Consider the following 13,196-nt stretch of genomic DNA (forward strand, 5'->3'; position numbering starts at 1 on the left):
CCAATAATTGGTGTTTAGATGGGGGTTACTGGGTTTCAGTTTTGGTGCAGAGTGTCAGAAGTGTTTCACTTCCACTGCTTGTTAGAATTCACAAGGAAACAAGTGTCAATGGCACAACTGCCCAGGAACCTCAAGTCTGGGTGCTGGGCAGGGGGAGTGGAGCCCAGCTGATGATGATAACATGTCACAAATGGCAAAACCCTTTCTCTCATTTTCACCTGCCACAAGAATATATGCTATAAGGTACAAGCACGACTGGCATGTCTATGCTTGGTATAGGAAAAAGCAATCATGCTTAGAATATCCTAGATAATGTCACTAAATATTAACAGTAAATGAAACGCTGGTCTTTAACAGAAGTTAATTCTTAAGACTATGTAGATTCATCAGTGGTAACTCTAGATCTCCTGATGTACTGACATTTTCCTATTGCTATATAATACAACACCACAAGCTTTCTGCAAGGCAAAAATCCATGCATTAGCTTGGCTGGGTTCTCTATTCAAAACATCAATTAAGGTGTTGAGGAAATCCAGAGTTGGGAGCTTATCCAGAAACCTGGGTGTGAAATGATCCACTTCTAAGTTGGATGAATTCAATTTCTTGCAGGTACAGCATTTATATGAGCTCTCTCCTTGAAGACTTCTCTGGACTAGGGCAAAGCCTAGCACTGCCTTTAAGTGGCCTGCTTCACAGGTTTGGTCACTCTTAGATTACATGTCCTTTTATTACCTCGAGGGTAGAGTCCTTACTTACATCCTTCAGCTTTTTCTGTGTAAAGTAACATGATCATGGAAATGGCCTTCTACGGTAGCTAGGGGTCCTCCCCACACTCTGGAAAAGGAGAAGAAACAAGGGGGTGGGTCATTGTGCATCTTCTTAGAAATCTACCTATTGCAACTTTCCAAGACAGGTCTTACTATACTGGTTATTTTATGTCATGAAAGTACACCCACCATCAGGAGATTCTTTCATTTACTTTCTTAATATATCAAGGCAGTAAATTTCTGAGGTAGAAAGTGACAGATCATGATAAATACCACTTTCCCTATAGCAGAATTAGCCGTTGAATGCATTCATTTTAACTACCAGAGTTATTTGGTACATCATTCTATAACTGCAAGTCATTGTGGAGTATACTTTGGCATTTCCCACCATGTCACAAAGTGAAAAAGCTAAAAAAGAATGTATGTGTTGTTCACTCTCATAGGTCATTAAAAGTATAGTCATGATAGATGCTTGTCCTCTTCATCCACTGGTGTTTGTTGTGGTACCACCCCATAAGATTATTATGGAGAAATTTGTTTATTAGAATTTAAAAAATCAGTTTCAATATAGTAAAGGCATAAGACTCCAATAGTGTGCTTTCTTTACTGCTTCAACTTTATACATTTCCAAATGAGGCCTTGTGATGGTTTCTCTTATTAGACACAACTCATGGGTATTTATAGAACAGAGACACAAAAAAATCAATATTAAAGGAGATGTTCAATTATGAGATCTTCTTGTATCTCCAGAGTTTGTTCTTGATGAGCCTTTATCTAGGCCAATGTTAATTTATTATATAAAGTGGAAATAACTTCTGATTCTCAATCTCCTTTTATAAAAATAATTCGTTAGTACCCAACATATAACCCTTGGGTTCTTTTTGTTTGAGTATGTTCTGTATCCTTTTGGTAGACAGCAAGCTGACTGGTGGAAGAAATTTTTCTGTTGTGCTCACTGTTGCATCTTTGGCATCTAGAACCATAATTAGGACAGAGTACGTTCTCAACAAACATGGGTTGAAAGAACAGAACAATGGGTGGATTAATAGTTAAAGAGGTCCAGCATTTCTTGGGACGCAAGTAGGCTAAGAAAATGTACAGGTAAGATAGAGAGCTATCTGGATAAAAGTGGGGAGGCTTTACTGTAAAGATACTGAGGAAGTTTATGTGTTAACAAACTCCAGGTGTCCTAGAAGTTTAGACTAGCTGTTAGATAATGCAAAGCTTCTGCCTGGCTGCTCTGTCTTGTGGAGTAGTTTTGAGGTCATTGTCAAATGAGTAAACTCTGCCCCTGCTATGTGAGTCCTACTGAATGTCTCCCTGAGGGAAATCCTTGTTATCAAGTGATATTTTGAGGAGAAATCTGATCTATTCACTCTCTAAGTATTTATATCTTACCTGTTCTGAAAGTTGTAGCATGCTTCCAAAGGATCAAAAATTGCTTCCACTTAACTTCACCTTCCATTAACCTTTACTTGTTCAAGTTTAAGTATTTCTTTTTGTGAAAAATCAATGTGAGAACTAGCCCTGCAGTTTCCATCTCTGTATTTTTTTTGAAACTGATATGGAATCCTATATATTACTGAATGTCTCCTAATCAATGTTTTGCCTGACTTTCTATGAATTTAGAAGCTGGCAAACATGCATACACCAAGTTCACAAGAGAACCAATGCACTTATTCTCCATCATAAGAAATTAATGGAAAAACATTTCATCTTCATCTCGGCTATGGAAGGTTCAGAACCATTGTTATCTGCCAGGGTGACCAACTGCCCTGTTCAGCTTTGGGTGCTTGTGCTGCTCACAGCAAAAACACTTCAGTGCTGATCTCTTGATTTTTGCTTATAACAGGAATCTAGGCTTCTCTGTGAAACTTCAGCAAATAACACAAATGGAAAGAATAAAGAAAACAAAGTGCAAGTACACAATGTAAATGCGAAATTCAGGCAACCCATTCAGGACTTTTCCTGTCTCGTAGGAGGTACTCATATTCCCCAATCCTTCACTAAGTTAATTTTCACTCTTAAAAAAAATAAACAGGAAATTCTACTTGACTAGTGGGGTAAAGAAATCAGAGCTAAGAGTGGGAGAGAATGACTGAAGGAAAGGATTTGAGAGTCACTGATGTGGAGGGGACAGCTATGGAACAGATGGTCCCTTTATGTCCCATGTAGAGAAAAGCAAGGGACCTAAGCTAAATGGTGGGAGAAAAAAATACAAATCAGTATAAATAGGAAAGAAGATTTGTATTTTTATTATTATCTAATTGTCTTTTACTGCTTTTTAAATTTTCTCATCAAAATTTTATGCTTTTGATAATTTTAGATTTATTCTTACTCTTTAACTGAGAGTGTCTAGTCTTTAAATAGTGTTTATATTAATGGATTAGGTGTCTGCGAGGTAAAGGGAAGCGCTTCAGCTAAGATATCAGTCTAAGAAGTTGCGGCCTGAGCCTTGTCACTGGAAAGTAACAAAGCTCTGAGCAGAGATGTTTTGGTTGGAAATGGTGCAGAAAGAATTCCAGCCGCTGCCACATACTGTAAAGCGCTCCCTTGTGCCCCTACATCACCGCTTTCTCAGCCTTTCCTGAGCCAACATATTGTTTTTCTGTCCAAGTAATTTTCAGTAACACCCACAGAATCCCCAGCAGTGATTGTGTCAAACATAAAACCTGACAAAAATTCCATTTAATGTAAGTAAAATGGCATCCCAGAATTCATGCCTCTGAATAAAACCCTTCTTCCACATCCTGGAAGAGAGGAAAGGAAAGGAAGAAGCCTGTGGTTATGAAATTAAGGAATCTTTAGCCAGTAATTCTAAGACTAAATAAATAAATAAACCATGTATATTTTATGACCTGGTTCCAGCATCCCTAAGAGAAGCAAAATTATACAGTTCTACCCAGAGAGTATCTGCATGGTAGTAGCAGTTTAATAATTAAAACCAAGACTCTCTTAAAGGAAGTGGTTCCATCAGAATCAAGACATGTGTAAGAAGGCTGTCTTGCACTCCAGGGACTGCGCTACATCTTTCACCCTTTGTTATTTGCATTTAGAGAAATCCTACCAAACATAGTTGACTTATACTTTCTTTATTCTCACTTCTGTGTCGGGCCATTATTAAACAAATTATTGCTGTCAGATAATTTCACCTTTTGACTTAATCATTCAATACATGTATTCATTTTTGGCAACACAGATATAGAAGAGACTAAAAGTTTCCTGAACACTTGCACATTTTCCCAGTTTTTGATGCAATAAATTGCTCTGTTGCATGGAAAATTGCCTCCCTAAAGATAGATTTTCATGCACGAGACTTGGTGTTCACAAATCCCATTACTATATAATAGGATCTATGAGGCCTCATTTGAAAATGTGCTCCCTATGGTCAAAGCTGAATTCTGTCATGTGCATTGTCACATGAATAGCCCCACTGTTGCCTCCAGCCCCAAAAGCTGACAGCCCAGTCTTGGCTCTGGTACAATGTTTTTTGTTTGGTTTGGTTTTGTTTTAGGTGGAGTCCTTAATCACATTAGCTGCTATTATGATTCCTTGGCCAATCTCACAGCTTGGTCATGGTGTGGCCATTCTTGGGTCTCAAGGTTTTATGAGTAATAAACTTCCAGGGTGTGCTGGAGATCACATGATTGTTACAACATACTTTCTTTGTGTCCAAGAGATGTTACTGCTTTTTTGCTGTTCTGAATACTGGAACACACAGGAGAGCAATGTTCACATTTTTAATGATAATTTTGTATTTCTCTGTATTTATCAACCTGTCTTTTCTATTTCTTACGCTAAAGTGAAGGATAAACATTTTTAAAAATAAAAATAAGAGTTCATATTGCTCTAAAATTTGATTTATAGTTTTGGGTAACAAAAATCATAAAGATTAAGCAAATGGCCTAGAAGTCAAGATTATTATGCAAATATCATTCAGTAGTATAGCCATCACATCATAATTTTGGTTAAATGTTTGTCATTATTTTAGTAGAAGACATTAAAACATAACTTCTTTGCACATCTAGAAAACTTAAAACAATTAATACCTTTAATAGATATAATGTGTTCCTTGGCAAAGCTATTCATTCTTTAATGAAATGCTATGTACAAAAAAAAGTAACACCATTATAATAAAACATGTGAATTTTCTTTTTTGTTTTTATGAATCCTTCTAAAATCTCATAATAACCAACACTAAAAGGAAAGCTCATGAAGTAACTATATAATAGCGTATCCTGCAGAGAGACCTATTTACCCCAGCTATGCATAGATATACACCTAAGAACCCTCCATAAAAATAACACTCAGGAAGATAAGTATGTAACTCCTCACTACAATTTCCAGGCGGACTCAAAGTATATCAATAAGAAATGAAAATGATTACTTAAAAGCATAGGAAAACACATGAAAATATTGTGAACCATAAAACACTACTGTCTTTGTTCTACGACAATGTAAAAGCAATCACTTTCCAGGGGGTTTTGGCACCACATGGGAAAGTAATAGATACTACACACCAGGGCTGGCTGGCTAGACTTGGGGTAGCTTGGGGCATAAGTTGAAGTAGGTGTCTTAGAAACAGCTCCAGTGCTAACAAGGACAGCAATCTTTCCTTTCCTCTCCTTTCCTTTCCTTTCCTTTCTTTTCCTTTCCTTTCCTCTTTCCTTTCCTTTCCTTTCCTTTCCTTTCCTTTCCTTTCCTTTCCTTTCCTTTCCTTTCCTTTCCTTTCCTTTCCTTTCCTTTCCTTCCCTTCCCTTCCCTTCCCTTCCCTTCCCTTCCGTTTCCTTTTCTTGATTTATTTAGTACAGGGTCTACAAGGTCTCAGTACACTGTGAGTGATTCTCCTGTTTTCAGCCTCCTAAACTCTGGGATTATAGGTACGCACCACCATGCCCAGTCTCAATCCCTGTCTCAGCATCCCCCTGGGGCAGAGACAGCACAACACATCACGTATCGAACCCCTGGTCCCTGCATCTGACTAAGCAGGCACTTTAATCCACTGACCTATCTGGCTGGCTTAAGGACAGCAATGTGTTCAAAGACCTCATTTCCCTACCCTCTGAAGCTATACAAAATGAATACCACATATAAATCTTATAACCACTAATCACTGTCTCTGTCTCTGCCTCCTATATGCAGTATAGGATTTTAGGTCATAGACTGGTGCCTAGTGGGCCCATTCTTCTAGTCCATTCAGACAGGTAAACATATCTATATCAAGAATATGAAAGTGGTTATATAGTGGCTGCGAGATCTGCTGCACAAGATGCAGGACAACTCGTAAGTGAATAGTACCAGCCTTATTTTCCATCTTCTTGGACAAAACAGACAGTACTCTGTCCCCAACACATATGGGCACCATTTGTAAGGTTTTTTTATTGTTTCATTTTTTTACAGTACGAGGGATCGAACTTAGGACATGGCACTTGCCAGGCAGACGCTTACACCACTGAGCTATGTCCCCAGCTCCCAGGTTTTGTTTTTCTTTTTCATTTTTCCTTACCCAAGAGGAATTTTGAGTCAATCTCTTTTTCTTTTTCTTCAAATAAGGCCAGATCAGACTTTTTATAAATTATTAGATATTCTCAGATGACAAGTGAAAGCATGGTGTCTATTCAGTTTCACTGCTCCTGTTTTAACGCTAACCCTCATTTGCCATTCTTTCGTAAGTAGCAGGACGTGCAGGTGAGAAAGTGATTTCCCAGAGAGGGGCCCTGGGCCACACCAGGTGGGATCAAGATCAAGGGTCAGTTCCATAGGGCATCTACTAGGATCAGGGAGAGATACATAAAGAGGAGTGGAGTGTAAGTGTGAGTTTTCAGAGACGGGAAAAATGTGGGGCAAGGCATGGATAATGGATAGAGAACTTAAGATTTAGAGCAACTCAGGACAAGCAAAGTGAGCTGAAAATAAGTAGGCTCATTTATAATTTGCTGTTATTAATTCCCTGAATTTCTCACAGAATGGAATTTTGGGAATAATTAAGAAAATAGTTTGAAAAAATAAAACTGAGACCATTTCATAAACTTCAAGCACAATATGAATGCAGCATTTTGGTTTTATGTTATTATAGCTATTTAACCAAATGAAAGGCCTAGAAAAGGCTTAAATTAATAAGATGTTAATGATCTTGTACTCCAGTTATTTCAAATTGTGTTCTGATTAGAAAAATAGCATAGTGTCTGAAGTGCTTTATGGCAAACTTCATTGTCTCAAGATATCCCATAGTTTTTAATCTCTTAGGTAGAATGATGGCTGCCTGCATCACTGTGTGAGTTCTACTAATAAATTCTGTGTTACTACAGTTCTCTGAAGATTCCTCAAGCCACTGTCAATTGAGGATTGAGACAAGAGCCTTAATTCCCAATAAGCTACACCCACCAGCTGATTAATCAATCAACTTTCTGGCCTGAGATCAGGTTCTCCAAGTCTCTCCTCTTCAGAGGCAGATTCTGCTGACTGCAGTATTTTGTATTAATGACCCCAGTGTTTGCTCTGCTCTGGTATGTCTGCAGTTTGCTCAGTGCCTTTATACTTTCCTCTACTGGAGGGATGTCTATTCTGTCTCTTCTGATTTTAGGTTTGCCTATGTGAGCTGGTAAATAGGAAATGGCAGTAACAATGGTGTCCCAGCTGAGTCTTGCCGTTTCCGGCTGTTTCCCTCAGCCTCTGGCGCTGCCATGAGCGGACCTAGCCTGAGATATACCACTTCTCCAGGACAGATGACAGACCTACGACGATCTGCACTAGCCTAATTAACCGTACAGAGGACGCCTTCCAGACATACGAGCAAATCAATTTTTAGTATATATGCTGCTGACGTGAGCACAAGTTAAATCAATTTTTATTTTGCATGCTGCTGGGAAGTTGTGGCTGTATGCTATGCAAGATCGCCATGACAGTATGTAACTCTATACTGACTTCCCCTAAGCAGGCACTTCTGCTGGTGCTAGACAACGGGAGGGGAGGCAATCCCGTGTTACGCCTTTATTTGTCTTACGGTTATCTCTACATCAACATAATCTCTTCCATCAACTTGTGGATTTCCCTTAAAGAGCTTTGGCTGAAGGTTTTTTCCTATTGAAATAACAGTGGAGTGACTACATAGTCCTCTTAAGGTCATGATTGGAAAGAGGGAACTAATTTCAAGTTTAAATTCAGTGTACACAACCATTCATATGTACCACCTAAAACAAAGCAGACTGAAAATTTGCCGTTGCATTTGCAGTCTTAGCTCTTGGGAAGCTACAGATCACGACGGGCGCTGAGTGGCTACAGCACACTCGCCGTGGAGCATGAGGTGTTACCGAACCAAGCAGAACCAAGTTGCTAAAGCCACGGAACAACAGCTAAGTGAATTATGAAAGTATCTTCATCTTTCTTGTCAAAAAAGGCCACATCTCTTTTCATGGCTTATTAAGAGGGATAATGGGGACAGTACGTGTGTGAGCAGAGAGGTTATAGTGATCCAGTAAATGGAAGCTCTTTCCTCCAACCGGATGTGTGTCCCCCAGTGTCTCCATCCTTATTCCAGCTGCCATGTATGTGGCTAAATAGATAATCATACTTCAGGTTAGAATTACTACTACTGAAAAGAACGCTTTACAGTAATATTCAGGAATTATGTCAGACGGAAATATCTGAAGCCCATGTGCTCCCCTCCCCCACCTTACATGTCTGCATTCTGCGAAGAAATACTTGGGGTTCTACTTTGATTTTGAAATCTAAACTGAGCCTGGAAATTCAAAACAATGCTCACATCAACCTGGCAAGAGGACCTTTTCTAACTTTGACTGGTTATCTTGTATTTCTTTCCAAATCACAAGATTGATGAGAAAAGTTGATAATGTTTCATGTCACTGATCTATTAAAAAATGTTCATGGTTTTCATTTGGCCTTGAGGCCCAAAGAAAGACATTTCTCCCCCAAGAAAATTCCAGTTGGTTATGTTTATATTGAGTGCGCCCTCTAGATAAACAAGAATTTCTTTCCTTTGTTTATAAATACAAACAAATATATGTTAAAAATATTAATGTAGTATTGCCCTAGTAATTCAGAAGAATAGGAAATGCCATAAGGGATTTTCCTGGTAAATGGAACAAAATACGAATAACTGTGTTTCATGATTTTTTTTCTTCTATATAATCCCCTTCAGATGTTTTCCCACACTAAAGATTGTTTCAAAGATTGACCTTTGCAAATATCTTTTTAGGAAAAAAATAAACAAAAGGAAAACAAAACAATGTAAAATTTCCCAGAGAAACTCCTTCTAATTTACACTAATGAGTATGTAGGTCATATGGAAAATTGAATACCAAAATCTGAATTTTCAGGTCCAGAGAATGTATGCACACAAATCCTATTATCAGCTAATGGGATTTGTGTGGGTCCCCAGAGACCTATTTAGAAAACTTACCCCCTGTTGTTTAGATGAATATATCATGTGCACTAAACTCAAATACCTAGTCTTACTGTTGGCTTTCTCCCCAATTTGTCAAAGATCCCTCTGTGATTTGCACAGTGTGTTGGCAGTCATATCAGTCCAGATACCTGACAGCACTAAATGACATCTGTATTTTCTCCTTTTTCTGAAATTTGTTTGAAATCTTTTTTAAAAAATGCCCTTCTTACTCTGGTCTTCCTGTTTCCATGTCTCTTTTTTTCCCCTCTGTTCTCTTCTTCTTTTGTGCCTTTTTCTCATTCTTCTCATTCTTGGGTGCAGGAAAGAAACAGCAGGGATTAAGGCATCAGTATTCTCTATCTGGACTCTCTAGAAGACAGAAAGACCCTCACTGCAACAGAGGAAACACCTCTCGAGGGCTCTTAAGCTCTCTTTGAAGTGTGCCTAACATTGGCAGAACTTTTGTATTTGTAAGGCAAGCCTACCAGGCACTTACAGAACCAGGTTCCAGAAGGAAAGATGTGAAGTTTGCTGCTGGGAACTCTGCACTCCTGTGTTCTACTCCTCTAAGCAACTGCTCCTCCTGGGCCCAGGCACTAAGTGCTCTCAGATGCCTTCTGCTGCTGCCTGGATACAGGATCAGGTTCCAGATGACTTGGCTCCATCCTTCAAAATGGCATGCTTCTGCTCACCTGCCAATACAAACAAACATTTTCTTAAGTATAAAGCTAAAATTCTTTTCAGGAACATGCAATCTGTAAAAGCAAAGCTAAGTCAAATGAATGAAAAATTGAATTATCTCTTCTGAGGTTTAATTTCCTTCTCAACCGAAGAAAAACTGCTCCATAAACTATAACCTTCTGTTTTAAGAAACATGGGGGAAGGATAAGTTTGGGAAAGGAATTCTTCTTGGTATTGCTCAGATCACAGCAACTTCCTCAGCGTTCTCAGCTCATGTGCATCGTCAGTTTGGAAGAAGGTTGTCCTCCTAAATACATTCAAGATGAATAAAACATAAAGTAATTCAGTGTTGGATTTACATGTAACTTACATAATGATTCACAGTAAAATGAGATACCTTACAGCTTATTTTTACTTAAAGCCAAAAGGTCAGAGTGTTTCTTTTTCAACAACTGGAGTTTGTATAGCCTGTTAAGATCACCACTGTCTTCTGTGCAGCTCATTATTGCATTTCAGCTGTGTTTATTTCAGGCAAAAGAGTGTGTGCAGACAGACCAGCAAGTGATCTTTCTATAGTCGTATGTATCCTCATGAACTCAGCTTCGTTTTCTAGCTGTAGATATTAAATCAGAGGTTATTGGATTCCACTTTAATTTGTGAAAATTTCCCTGTAATTTGTAAAAATTAATATTTTATGACTCTTATTCTTTCTTGATGTGTTCCAAGTTCCAGCAGGTATTTCTAATGTTCTAATGAATTGAAACTTTTATGATGCTGTAATTTCCATGTGAGTCCAATACACACATTTTAAAAAAATATACATTGTGAGATCCTAATAATCTATTTTGTCATATGCCCAGAAACATTTTATTATTTCATAATCCTGGAAACTACTTTATCTTTATTGTTTACTTCTCATTAATCATTTCAATTATTCTAAAATTGCAAAAATAATAATAAAGTCAAATAATGAAGCTGCCTAAAGAATGATGCAAAATTGAAATAAATTTCTTCAGCTTTACTGTTGGGTTATTTTTCAAGAGGGCATAATAGAAATTTGTCACTATTTTTATAGTTTTTATTTTACTTTTACTAAACAAGAATAATTATGACAGGTTGGTCTTGTGCCTGTACTAGTCCAGAGTGCAGAAAGGCATTTGACACTAATAAGGGAAATGAAAGCTGAATATAGACAGAGAACAGCACTGTACACTGCGTGGAGTTGAAATCGATCCTGTAGACAAAAATCTCAGATAGTTGGTCTTCAAACTGGTGACAACATGTAAATATTTTCTCAAACTCAGAATTGATGGATAAGTGATATATGTCAGAGGACAATAGGTAACATTCTTATCAATTACATTTGTCTGTCTACAACTGTATGCAAATGTAGTTAACAGGGAAAAGGATTTCTTAATTTTGCTCAAAAAATTTTGCTCAAAAGTAAATAATCATGTCTCCTGATGCTGCAACCCATGAGAGTAGAGTTTTATCCAAGTTCTGTAAAAACTCTGTATTGATTGAAAAAATGTTTAGAGATACATGTTCAGAAAGAGAAACAAAGTCACTTTTTGGAAGGGGAGGAGAAATGGGGATGGAAAATCATCCTATTGTAAAAAGGAGAGAAAAGCAAATAAATAGGGAATCTGGGGCTGAAACTTGAGCATTTTGTTCTAAGCCTCTTGTTACATGGCAAGAAAAGGACTCTACCCCTTGAGAGCACGCATGACTCGATTGGCTCTTAGGGCTCCGAGAGTCCTGATGTGGCCTGCGTCCCTTCCATTGCCTGCACGTACATCTTGGAAAAGAACTTCTGCGGCCTCTTTGTGCTCTTTATCTCATGAGGTGCTTATGTGTCTTTTTGAGACATGGTGCCACTATGAAGTTCAGGCTGGTTGCTGGCTGGAACTTGCAGCAATCCTCCTGCCTCAGCCTCCCAAGTACTAGTATTACAGGCATATGCCACTATGCCTGGCCGATCTTGTGAGATTTATAGCAGCGTTTCATCAAAAGCCCAGAGAGTAAGAATAATATATGTGCATTTTAGTGTGCTGATATGGTGGAAACAATAAAATATGTATGTTTCATATAGCAGGGGAATTTTTATAATGTGGTCGCTCCTCTCCTTTTGTTTCTGTTGTGTTTAAAGATGAAGAAGGGAATTATGCCCCAGCGTGAAGTGAGCTAGGCCTTCTTATCTACTCTGTTTTTCATAATTTCTCTATTTCTCTTTCTCTCTCTCCCTCTCTGCCTCTCTGTCTCTGTCTTTCTCTTTGTCTCTGTCTCTCTGTCTCTGCCTCTCTCTCTCTCTCTCTCTCTCTCTCTCTCTCTCTCTCTCTCTCTCTCTCTCTCTCTCTCTCACACACACACACACACACACACACACACACACACACACAGGGTCTAATTCTGTGTGGGAAACTTCTCTGCCTGCCTGTTCCCCAACTTTCCCTACATTTATGTTTTATGATACTTTGTGTCAAAACTAACTTGACAAACACAAATATGATATGAGATTTTTGTTAATCCTTAAATTCATCTTTTAGCTAAAATGTTTGCAGATTACTAGTAAAATGATTTAAAATATATTTTAAAAGAAACAAAAACTGTTCATTAGACTTTGCTGGTCAATAGCAAAGACAATTTTTCCTGGCAAATTCCGGTTTATGCTGTGTATGTTTCAAATGAGTTTATATGTTTTAAGTTAAATCTTCTGTAAAACCTATTAAAAGTGCACTTTCTCATCTTGCTAATTAATGTTGGCTGTGAGGGAAGAAAGGGTTGACAGTGATCCCAGCTATCCTTGAACCTGCAGTATTTAAAAACTTTAAGGCAAGCTGCCAAAAGGAAAGGACACAGTTCCTGGAAATGCCTACATTTCCACCAAACGTATTTGTGTTTTACCCACAATTTTCTAGATTTGTTTCATATGGAACATATTACCGGAGCATCAGGTATTTGGAAGACAGATTTGCTGATGAAGCACTTTACAGCAGTCCTTTCAGGCCTCGCTCCTTCATGCATCCCCAGCAGGAAATGTCCCCACTCTGAGAGCAAAGAAGGACCACCCATGCATCCTTTGCTGCCTCACAAGTCTATGCCAGGATTGAGTTCTCCTTGTAAAATATATATATATATTCAGTTATAAAAAACAGGGTCAGTTCAAACACAGGGTACACAGTCTGCCTTATTTGTAAACTTGTAACTACTTGCATGTAGCTCATAGGTTTATTAAAAAAACAGCTACAAAATTTTTATAGTGTATATAGTTATGAGTAGATCTCATTTCAACTGCTGAATAAAAGTTATCAATCCAGTGAAATTAACCCCCAAAGCCATGTTGA

Source organism: Octodon degus, unplaced genomic scaffold (genome assembly GCF_000260255.1).
Source record: "Octodon degus isolate 3935 unplaced genomic scaffold, OctDeg1.0 scaffold00180, whole genome shotgun sequence".
In the NCBI taxonomy this organism is placed as follows: domain Eukaryota; kingdom Metazoa; phylum Chordata; class Mammalia; order Rodentia; family Octodontidae; genus Octodon; species Octodon degus.